Source organism: Canis lupus, chromosome 5 (assembly GCF_011100685.1).
Source record: "Canis lupus familiaris isolate Mischka breed German Shepherd chromosome 5, alternate assembly UU_Cfam_GSD_1.0, whole genome shotgun sequence".
In the NCBI taxonomy this organism is placed as follows: Eukaryota; Metazoa; Chordata; class Mammalia; order Carnivora; family Canidae; genus Canis; species Canis lupus.
In genome coordinates this window covers 15,979,289-15,991,316 of record NC_049226.1, presented here as the reverse complement: position 1 = coordinate 15,991,316, position 12,028 = coordinate 15,979,289, and the positions used below count along the sequence as shown (strand labels likewise).

The following is a 12,028-nucleotide window of genomic DNA, read 5'->3' as shown; positions in this document are numbered from 1 at the left end:
GTGTCCCAGAAAGCTGTATTTTAAAAATAAGCTCCCTTGGGGCACCGCTCAATGGATTAGGCCTCTGACTCTTGATTTCAGCTCAGGTGATGATCCCAGGGTCCCGAGATCAAGTCCCATGTCAGGCTCTGTGCTGGGTGGGGAGCATGTTTAAGATTCTCTCTTTCCTCTCCCCCTCTCACCCTCCCTCTCAAAAACAAACAAAACAAAACAAAATAAGCTCCAGATATGGAGCTGTGTAATCCAGATATGTAGACCTACAGTAAAAAGCCATTGGGCTCTTCGGGTTCCCTCATCATCAGCCCCATCAGAATTGCCATGCCTTTGAATGGCCATATCCATTTGCCCCTGGAGACAGAAGAGACCTCCATCTCATCTGGCTGAACCCCAGAAAACTCTGAGGCCTGGAGTAGCCAGAAGAAAACAAGGCCTCTTTTGGCCCAAGCCCCATCACCAAGTAATACATTTCCTGCCAGGGCAAAGCTGGTCTCAGAGACCCCTCCCACCACATTCTCAGTCCTGGGAGCTGGTCCATGGCCTCCAAGCTTCTGGGCTTGCAACTTCCCTTCCCGTTGACGGTTCCACATGGTTCTTCCACGTAGGTCCAGTTTTGGCTCCCACCTGGCCCATGACTTGGGCTCTGTTTCTGGCCCCACCGCCTTGGGCTACTCAGCCTGGTACCCAGGACCCTCCCCCTCGGGGCTGCCCCCTATCATTTTCTCTGATTTTGCACTCCAGGCCTGCAAGCGAACCCAGCCAGCCTCCTCCTGCGAGCTCTCTCCCTTGCTGGGATGAGAAAGAAAAGAAAAAAAAAAAAAAAAAAGAAGGGGGCTAGACTTTCATCCCAGCCCTCCTTTTCCAGGCAGTTCTCCCAGTCCTCAGTGCTTCTGGTCTGCTCCCACCACATCAGAACGGATGAAACCTGGCTCTTCCAGAAGGTTCTCTCTCATTCAGTCCCCAAATCACTGCCAAGCACCCCCGTCTGGCCAGACTCTCCCCTCCCCTCTGCCCTTTCCCTACAGGGATTGATTTGTTTAGTTTCAACAGTTTAATCTTCTCCTTCCCTAGGAGCAGAGCTGTTTCTTCTGATCCCTGGTAGGAGGCGTTCTGTATTGGACTGAATCAAGGAGGGGCTGGGGGAGGAAGGTAAGAGGGAAAAAAAAAAAAAAGAAAAAGAAAGGAAGAAGGAAAACATACCTCCTGGCAAAACCCAGAGCACCACTTTTGCAACATCTTTCCCCGCTACATTATTTATAGCATGACTGAAACATTTATTCCTCCCCTGCTCTTCCAAAGAGCGCCGGTGTTTCCACTGAGCTGTAACAAGTACAGTGAGCCTGTGCTCAGCGCCAACACCAAACATTTGATACACAGAAAATGCTGTGGCTCACAGCGGCCAGGAGGAGACCCGGACAGAGGGGCTGGGCCCGGGGAGAAGGAGGGTGTGGCTCCAGGATTGGGGGGTACAGGACAGAGGGAAGGCAGCCAGGCCGCAGACAGGAAAGGAGGGTTCTCTAGGCAAACAGCTGAGGCGCCTACGGGAAGCCAGGCTTGCAGAGAACCAGAGGCCGGGGCCCACCAGGCACCAGATCTGCACCAGGGATGCTCAAGGAGACACTGGCTGGTGACACGCTTTCTAAGCAGGTATTTTCATCTATTCCAGTTTATGTAAGTAAGTACACTTAAGAGTCGGTGTGTGTGATAGAAAGGGAACGGACTTTGGATTCGGAGAAATCTGTTCCATGGTGTCCCTTCTGACACATCTCTGCCGTGTGACGTAGGGCCAGTCATATAATCTGAGGCTCATCTTGTCTCTCTGCAGAAAACGGATACCCACATCCACCTTGCATTAAGGTCACGTATGACAAGCACCTAGCACTTCAAGTGAATTTCATCTCAATTATAAAAATGAACTACCTAGCACAATGCCTGGCCCTTAATGGATATTCCATAAAGGGGGCTCAGTCCATTCTCAGTTGGCAAGCATTATGAGTACTCGCAGGCTTTGCAGAACTGTTTCCCAGTGGCCTGGTGTACATGCTAATGAGAATACATGGTGCGATAAGGGAGACCTGACATTCTCGAAGGCCTCCAGCTCTCTTGGAAAGAATAAGCCCACGGACCCATGACAGCGGAGCCCCACATCCCCATTCATCCTGGCTTCGCTTTAGCTGAGCCAGCAGCCACCACGTCTGTTCCTGGCCGCAGGTCTGCTCGGTGCCTTCAGAGTCACATCTACCAATGCCTGCTGTGATTACTCAGGGAGTTAGGGACCCCATCTGCCCCCACTGGCCTTGGCACCCTTTAATGCCTTTGCTATTTTCCCTCTTGTTTGTAGGAGGAGACACTGTTTCCCACTGACATGCTTTCCAGCACTTCTTCCTGTCCAGGAGCAACCTTGTATCTAAACACGTTAAAGCCATATTTGTTTTTATAATCCCTTTACTGGAGAAGAAGGGATATGAGATCTAGTGGCAGGAGATCCACTACGGGTGTGGTGTCTGACCCTGGAAGACGCAAGTTAGCCACTCTGAAAATAACAACCAAACACCACCAGCATCCATTCTGCGCTCAGGGTTTTATGCACATCGTCTCGTTTATTCCTACAACAACCCTACAGGCTGCACATTATTATCTCTATTTTCTTTCTTTCATTTTTCATTTAGTTACTCCTTTGAAAATATTTTACCCCATCTACTACCTGCCAGATATGGCAGATGGAACACAGTGATGAACACGACAGCTGTCCTCATGGGGGCCTATAATCCAGATGGGGAAACGGAGACCCAAAGAGGTTAGCTAAGGCCACATGATAACCTGCCCTCATGCCTCACACCTCTCTGTAGGGTGCTTTGAGGTTTACAGATCCCCTGGGACCAGCTGATCCTGCCCCCACTGCCTGGCCCCAGCAGCTGGACAGCTCAGGAGTGTGGGGCAGGGACCGGCTTACACACGCAGACGTGTAAGGGGCTCCCTTTAAACTGTAGAGCACAGTGTGCCATCGGGTTTCTGCCTCGTGATGCTAGAGCCCAGTGGGTACCTAGGAGGTCAGCCAGGTCCCCAGGAAGACACCTGGGCCAGTCCCCCGAGCAGACTGGGTTCCAGGCAGAGGGAGCTTGTCCTCCCTGGCCCTGGCTCCACTGCTCAGGCCCTGGCTTCCATCTGACTGCGACACGAGACCTGGTCTTGCACCAGCCACTTCCGCCACCACTCAAGTCTCTCCTGGCAGATCCTGTGGCTTCAAAGCCCCGGGAGTGGAGAGGAGAGCCGCATGGCTCGAACAATAGCCAACTTGCCTAAAACCCCAGTGCTGGAGTTCATAAAAAGAAACGAACCCATTCAGGCTAGCACTGAAATTGCAGTTTCCGTTTCACTGTGGTGATAGGAGGCGGGCACCTTGGCACCCGCTTGGCGTCGGCGGGGTGGGGGCGGCGGAGGGGAGGCGGAAGGGGCCTCTGCTGCAGACGGGTAAGCCTGGCACTTTGATTTGCTTTCTCTCTTCCTTTCCAACCGCCCCTCCTCTCCAGGTCTCCCTCCTATGAATATATTTGTTTGTTGATTCCCATTGATTTCCAAAGGCCTAGGTGCCCCCGGGGCCTCTTGCTGCAGGTGTACCAAATGCAAATCCGACAATTACAGTCAAATCCAGCAGCAAAAATTCGCCATGAAAGAAGAAAGGCAAAGGACTCCCCGCTGGGGAGCGCGGCCCTCAAAGACGAGCCCTCCACACAAGGGCAGCTTCAATGGGCCTGGCAGCACCGGCCCAGGCGGGCACCAGGCTGGGCAGATGGCTGGGGCCGGGCCCTCGGGCTGGCTCTAGAAAGCTCTGCCTCATGAGGCCCACTGTGGCATCTCGCCCTGGGAGACCTCAAGGGCCCCATCTGCCCAAGCTGAACGAGGTGGGGAGGCAGGCAGGGGAGGCCCAGGCAGAAGTGGCTTCTCCCCCCACCTCCTCCAAGCCTCCCATGTAGGCTCATTCATGTGACTACTATTTCCAGCACATTCTTGATGCCAAGCACTGTCTTAGGCCCTGGGGAAATAGCAGTGCCCAGGACAGACAGACAGACAGACGTGCCATGCTATGGTAGCTTGTAGTCTAATCAGAGACATCAGAAAAAAAACAGCAAAGGTGGAAGCTTTTGGGCAGAAACCAGGAAAGGCATGAGACAGGTGACAGTAGATGAGGGCTACTCTAAATAGGGTCAGGAAGGACACATTGGCACTGGGACCAGAAGAAAGAGATGGACCCTAGGGTGCAGGGTGTGGGGGAAGGGCTTTCCAGGTGGGACAGAGCATGGGCAAAGGTCGGAGGTGGGGGGGCGGGGGGAGGTGTTCTAAAAAGACCCTGGTTTATCTGAGAAACTGAGATCGTTGTGGCTCTAGCTTGATGAGCAAGGGGACTGTGGCATGACATGGGGTCAGGTCAGTGTCAAGGGGCAGACCCTGGGGTCCTCAGGACCCCCGTGTGGCATCTGGAGTTAACAACAGAAACGTGAGGCTCTGATGGCCCAGCCAAGCCTATGATGCTAGACTCTCTTGAAAGGAGGGAGCCCTTGACTCTAGGTCATTAGGGACCTTTGCCTTTCAAGGCAAGACAGGGAAAAAATAAAGACAGCAGTTCTGATGCTTTTCACTCCCCATAATTTCTAGTATGTTCTGTGTTCCACCCCTTCTTATTACTCAAGACCAAACCCACCCAGGCATCGATGTACTCATGCCAATATATATTGATTACCTACTAACTCAATGGCAGGAAAGGAGGTGGCCAGGAGGCAAGCGGTGAGTTTTGCAGGATCAGGACGGGCTCTGGATGTCATGGCAGGGAGTCTGGACCTGATTTTGGAGCCTGGAGACCCTTTGAACGAAGGTTTTGAAACAGGAGTGACAGACTTGGATTCTAACCGCACAAATGCTTCTGGCTGCAGTGTGGAGGGGACCAGAGAGAGGGGTCTGCCGAGGAGGCTGCCGTCAGGGGCCACTGTGATCAGCCGGGGAGAAGTGGCAAACCCCCCCCCCCCTTGGAGCATCTGCCTAGCCCCAGGACAGAACAAAGCTTCAGGCCACTGTGCCTGAGGGCCATTTTGTTCCTATTTCTAGTGTATTCCAGTTACTTACATGCCCTAATCTTGAAAACCCAGAGATACTGCAAAGGTCCTTTCTTCTTGACTTTCGAATCCATTAAGGGTTTGGGCAGATGCACAGAGAAGGAAGGAACAGACCTATCCCCCAGTGTCGTATGGCTGGTGTTGACAATGAAATGTTTTGCGTTCCTGGGCACGCAATAGCTACAGAGGGAAGGCTCCCAGAGGGCCTGGGTGGCAGAGGCAGAAGGACCAGAGTTCCTTTTCCCATGCTCACATCGACGTGGATAACTGAGAGTTGGCCGCACCTTGGAAGTGGTGCGCATTTGGAAACTGTGAGGCCAATTCCCTGTGGCCGGTACCTGGCATAAGGAATGCACTTAACGCTTGACTTCAAAGCGCCAACCCAGTCCACATCTTCCCCAGAGAGGGATGCAGCCTAGGCAACCTGTGCCTGCAGCACTGTTTGATATGCAAATTTCCCATCTCTTTAAGCTAGACTGTTTGTGAAACAGAGAGTTAGAATCAGAGTTAAGGAGTTTGAGCCCTTAGAGATCCTGGAGCCCCATGCCCTCCTTTCATAGAGCAGCTACCACAGGTGCACCGAGGTGAAAGGACTCATCCAGGGACCCTCAGTTAACGGCTTATCCTGGGGCCCTCAGTTAAAGGGCTGCATCTCTTGCACTGGATGTCAGGGGGCCACGCAGAATCTATATTTACATCTCAGGGCTTACCTGCTAACCCCAGCGCATACATAAGATGTCTCCCAACAGCAGTCCTGAGATCTGAGAAATAAATACTTAGATAAAAAGCCATTTACCAAGACCCAAATGCCTTTTAACAGAGGCTGTGGGCCCAGCAGGATAAGCCAATTACCAAAGGATTGTGTTCCAAACGCAGCCTAACTGTCTCAGAGCCATGTCAGGGGGAATCAATAAGTAGTTAATCAATGGATTGATTGATCATTTGCTGCTAGTAATTAAATTTTGGGAAAGTACAAATTCTATTATACCTACAGTCAGTCAAAAGCAATGCTCAGATCCTGGAACATGAAAGGAAATAAAAATAGAAGCCCTGTGGCCACGATATTAGAGGGAGGTAGAGAGAGAGAGAGAGGGAGGGAGGGAGAGAGAGGAAGTGAGAGGAGAGCAGAGAGTGGCATCTCACAGCATCACAGGTCTTTAGAGTCAAAAGAAACGTTGAGGGTCATCGGTTTGGCTCCCTCATGTTAGTGAGGGGGAAACCAGGGCTCCTAGAGGTTGAAGGACTGGCCAAGGAAAGCAGTGGGTTAGTGTCAAAGCAAGGATTACATCCAGGCCTCTTGCCTCCCAGCCCAGTGCCCTTTCAGAGAAAGGGCAGGCGGTCCCTGTTGTACAATTTGGGGGTGAAGTAACAATATCACTGATGCATTGCCTTCAGTGTTCCCCTTAGGGCACTCACTAGAGTCCCAGGGGGCCACATTCTCCTCACCCCAAACATAGGGCTTGTCCCTTAGCGAGCACAGAGATTCACGGAGACGCCTTCTACATCAGCGCCCTTCTGGCAAAGTTGGAAGGAAAACTGCCCTAAGGATGAGGATTTGCCGTCGCTCAGGAAATCCAACCCAAGCACATGCACATGAAATAGTTCCTGGAGAAGCAAGCACAGCAACTCCAGAACAAGCCCACGGGCATCCAGGTGATCCCGTGAGTGGATGACTCGTATGGACACACATGTTCTGCTCTGTTTGTCAAGGTGTCTGTTCCTTATACAGTACATGTCTGTACCAGTCACGGTTCTATCTGATGCTTCTCCTGCAGCCCTTAAATTGAGCATCACAACGGGCCTGACGTATCTGCTGAACTGACTCAAAGACCTGAGATGTGATACGACAACCGAGGGCAATCATCCGTGCCGGATGGGTAGTGTTTATGCCAGGTAAGGAGACAAATGCTGTTTGGGTTTTCCTATATATGGTGGAGGTGGGAAGTGGAAAGAGGGGAAACAAGTGGGTGGACTGAAAGTTTTCATACCTGTTTCCCAGATTAGAAGGGAAACTCCTCCAGGAAGCCAACCCAGACTGCCTGCCTGAGTCTAGTCTCTCTAGACCACTTGTGAGCACAGGCTGTCCTTGTCCATCCCCTGGGACAGTTGCATCACCTGTTTCTAAGGCTCTCTGTAGATGAGTTAAAAAAAAAAAACCCAAGTTCCTTCCTCGAGCTAGCCAGCACGATTTGAAACCCCCTTGCCCCTCGCTGCCAGTCTAAATGTGATCAAGAAAGGCAAACACATTTTTATTACTTGCTTAAGCCAAGCGGAATTAGGTAGGTAAATCTTCTGGGATGAAAATCAATACATTCCAAAGCCAAATATCAATGATTTCTGAATTATCTTCTGCTTTTGTAAGATCCGTGCTGGTGTTTCTGTTTATGTTAAGCACCTTCCTGAGCCATCCGGTGTATGGGCTACAACTGGGAGGGAGCGGGTCAGCTCCCTAAGGGCAGGGAACCCAGCCTCCTCCTCTCCCTTCCTTCCCCCTGAAGCCTGAGAGCCCTTCCCACCAGGGCTGATCCCAAGCACTCGCTAGTGGTCCGATGATGCTCTACTTTCCTCCCAAGTCTGTCCTCTGTTCCTACCCCCACCCCGCACCCTGCACCCCATGCCCAGGGAAGCAAATCAGAGAGATTAAGGATTACTTGACATGCTCTGTGCAGTCACTGGTAACGTCCAAGCCTCCTGCACCCCCCTAATTGGATCCGCTGCCGAGAAGTTGATTTAATCAGTCTGTGATCACCACTGGGGGGGAGGGGGTGGTTCGGGAAAAGGATGAGCCTCCCGGGCCTCGGCTTGCTCTGTTTGCTGGCCCCAGCTGTGTGTGCACAATCAGCCTTTATTAACTATTACACTTCATTCCGGACAGCTGCCTGGGGAGAACATCGATTCATTCCTCAACCTTTTAGGCTGCCCTGGAACTTGGCGTTTCCATTTATTTATCTCCTTATTTCCGTGCACACGTGCAGGTTAGCCGTGCACTGGGAAGACGGGGCCAGGAGATGGATTCAATTAGAAGCGTGTCCTCCGATTTCTTCCCTCAAAGTCCCACCCTTCCTTCGGTCTCCCCCGTGGGGTGGGATCCCCACAGTCCCCGCTCCCCCTGCCCCACCAAAACTTGCAAGGCCTAAATAGAAGCATCTCTGCAGGAAAAGTGAGAGCCAAAGAGTGATTTACTTTGTCAATGCTTGTCCAGGTCGTCTGCATGCCTCACCATATTTTCGTGTGGACGCTGGTCAGCCCCATCCACTCCCACCTCACGCCCATGTGTGCACCAGGCACATGCTGTGCGTGGTACCTGGCATAGAGCCAGCGCTCATTTCTCCAGGGACTGGTGGCTCCTAGGGGGACACTGGGGTGCAGTCACTCCTGGACATTTGGGGTTCTGGGTGGAGGGCAAGGGTGAAGCAATAGCCCCATTCTATGACAAGGAAAGGGGGTTCTAGGTAGAGACATTTCTGATGGACCAGATGAAGTTGTCACGTTCCTCTCAGCACATAGGGCCCCTCAAATGGTATGCACGCTGTGTCCTGGTATATGGTGCTTTGTGCCAGGCTCTCCATGTGGGAAGCCCTCTCTTGCACACGAATGGAATGTTCACCAAGGTAGTACCCCTACATGTTATCCCACCCCACGTATCCCGCTACAGATTCAGGATCTCCATTCGCCCACAAGGTTCCCAGCCAGGTCCCCCCTTCTTCTGTATGAAGACAGAGTGTCACACTTACAGACGGCTGGGGGAGCCATCCAAGAGTATCCTCATAAAGCCTTCAAAGAAACGGTGCTTTCCAGCTCCCCTGCCTGTGTGTTCCAAGTTTCTTTGCTGCTACCTCGTGTGTGACTCTGGGCAAATCAGAGGACCTCTCTGAGCCTGTATTTCTGCATACATAAAAAAAAAAAGGGTAAATCTGCTCTGGCTACTTGCCCTTTAGGGATGATATGGCACGTACAGCTTTGTGGCACATACAACAATCTCCTCGGGCAGCCAGTGGAGTAGTTAAGACAACGGATGCCAGAGTCAGCTGCCTGGCTCACATCCTGCCTGTGCTATTGCTTAGCTGTGTGACCTGGGGTGAGTTATTGTCTGTTCTGTGTCTCAGGTTCCCATTTATCAAATGCGGGTAACAGCAGCCACTCTCTCACAAGTTGTCACGCAGATTTAGAGAGTCGATATATGTGAAGGGCTCAGAACAGTGCAGGTCGCCTTTTATAGTAACACATGTGGATGGACGGTCTATCTCCTTACTGTATGGCTCTCCCCATGCATGCGCGTGCACACGCATGCACGCACACACAAACACACACACAGAACACCATAGCTCCAAACACCATGATTAAAACTTCCTACCTTTGGCTGGGCAGAGGCCTTCTTTTACTCTGGGCCTGGGTCTTAGTGTGTGGCTGGACTTGTGGAAAGAAATGTGCCCATGTGTCACTATAAGGGACAGGCCTGGCCATGAGGCTGGTTTTCTCATTGCCAGCACCCCCTGCTCCCGGGCAGAGGTCAAAGCTGCAGCACCGTGGCCAGAGCTTCTCGTTTGGTGTAAAGGTCACCTGTGGACACTTGTACATCTGTCTCATTCCTCATCCACCCACAGCCCTGAAAGTAGCTCACAGACTCTGCTGGCCACTTCAGCCTGCAGCTTATCAACATCTCCTCCTGGTAAAATGCAAACTGCATCGAACAGTTCACTCTTCTGATTATGATACTGTCTCCATACCGAGTGATGCCCACTCTGGGGACTGCTGCTTGTTTATGAGTGAAGTGCTGGGAGCATGAAGGGGAGAGACCAGGAAGCAGAGGAAACACAGCTTTCGAGCTGTGAGTCTGCCAACAGGTTCCAAACCCCCCAGATTCTTTCATTAAAAAGTTTATTATGATGGAAATGATAAAATAGAGCAGAGAGACCATTAAAGGACTGGCAAGAGTATCACAAATTGGTGGGAAAAAAATCATTGCCAGTTTTGATTACAAAAATAAAAAAAGGAATCATAAGATCATAAGGAAGGAAAGAAGAAGAAAGCAACAACCTTTGATAGTACAGTTTTCATAAATCACAAGCAGGAAAGGAGTAAACCCTCCTCAGGACAGGAGGCAATGGACAGATTCTGACAAGTTCTAGAACTCTCCTCTTTACAAAAAGGAAGAGCGTGGATCAGGGTCAGAAGAAAAGCCTTCTGTCAACATCTTAACCCTGCAGTTTGAACATAAGCCCCTCCAGATGACTGGGGGGCACTTTGGTCTCTCCTTCCAGTCCCGTGTCCCCCCCATCATGAGAATAGTCCAAAGACCTGCCCCTCACAGCCCAGGATTACTTTTCCAGAAGTTCTGAGATTTCCAGCTCCACAGCTGCACAGAGGGTGTTCCCAAGACCAGAGCCACCCAGTCAGCCTCCATCACTAGCGGCCTGGGAGGGCCTGGGGCTATTGGGAAGGAGGGGAGCCGCTCAGCAGACATCTTCCCAAGCAAAACAGCATGGCTCAGAGCCTCACCTCACAGGGCCAGATGGCGGGGAGGGCCATACTTGGGTCCCCACAGGCCTCCAGTGGGCCCGGGGCTACAGTCACTGGGGAACAGGCCTGAGGGTAGGCTATGAGCACTGCCTGCCCAACCTCTGGTTACCTCTCCACTGGGTGTGCATTCCTGAGGGACATGGGCAGGCCCTGGAGACTCAGCGAAGTGAAGGGGGGTCATGCCTGAGGACAGGACTATACCTTTCTCCCCAAGAAGCAGGGTACAAAGTACTGGTGGAGATAACCTTGAGTAGTGGTAGACTTTGGGTCAACCCTCTTTCCTGGTCTTGTTCTCTTCACACCTCCGAGAAGGTTTGAACCAGATCATTAAATCCCCTAGGAGTTTTGAACACCCTAAATTTATTACCCTGGGGTATAAAACAAGATGTTCCCCCACAGTCTCAGAATTTCTTGGGAAGCCCAGGAGGTGAGAGTCATAGGGACGAGGAGCTCCCCTGCTCTCAGAAGAGACACCAGACCCTCTATGAGGGGTTGGCTGAAGGGTGAGGAGCACTGGTTCTGAGGCCCTGAGCCCACCACCAGCTCCAGCCTGGGCCAAAACAACACAGATGTTTGAAGAGATGATAGTGTGAGGGTCTCCCTAAGGAGAATGGGCCCTCTGTGGGTTTCTTGCATGTGTCTGAAGCATGTGTCCCACTTCAGACTAAGGGAAGGGAATCAGTGAAGCCAGGAAAGCCATGATAACTTGAGAAGGTTCAAGGAAGTCTTCAGGAGAGCAAGATGTGCATCCTGGGGCTGCAGGCAGGGGGTGTTAATGAGCCAGGCCTGTGGGCAGAGGTGGCAGGAAGGGCTCCAGAGGGCTGCAGTGGGAGTATGGGGTGGGGGCTCTGCTTACCAAGAGGGAAGGAGATGCCAGGAAGGGCGGAAGGGACAAAAATCGTGGCCACCTTTTCCCGAGCACTTCTGATGAGCCAGCTCCTATTTAAGGAGCTTATACACATTAGCTCATTTAAACATCCCACTAACAAAATATTCTTACTAGCCCCATTTTATAGAGAAGATAACTGAGGCCCAGAGAGGTGAAGGGACTTGCCTGAGGTCAAAGCTACAGAGTGTCAGAGCTGTGAGAACCCAAGCAGCCTTGCCTCAGAGTCCTGCTCCTGCCCACCATGCTGAGCTGCCCCTCTGCCAGAGTGGTCTTCAAGGAAACTGCTCCCAAAGATGGGCTGCACAGGCCAAAGAACCAGGCCGTGTGAGGTGTTCTAGAGCAGGTGCTAATGAGGGCTCAGGAGACATCAAACAAAGAGGTCACTGCCTGCATCTGGGAATGGTGTGGTGTTCGTGGTGCCAGAGGGCTGCTTCCAAAGACCTCACCAAACCATCCATGGTTGCGGGTGGGGGGGATGGTTAGCTGCCGATTGAGAGCAAACTATGGCAGCAGC

The 12,028-nt window shown here is 51.9% G+C and overlaps 1 protein-coding gene across 2 annotated transcripts in view; it reads right to left on the bottom strand.

Moving 5' to 3' along the window:
• The window catches only part of DSCAML1 (DS cell adhesion molecule like 1), a 344,746-nt gene that overhangs the window by 220,550 nt on the left and 112,168 nt on the right, over positions 1–12,028 (bottom strand). The window lies entirely within an intron of this gene.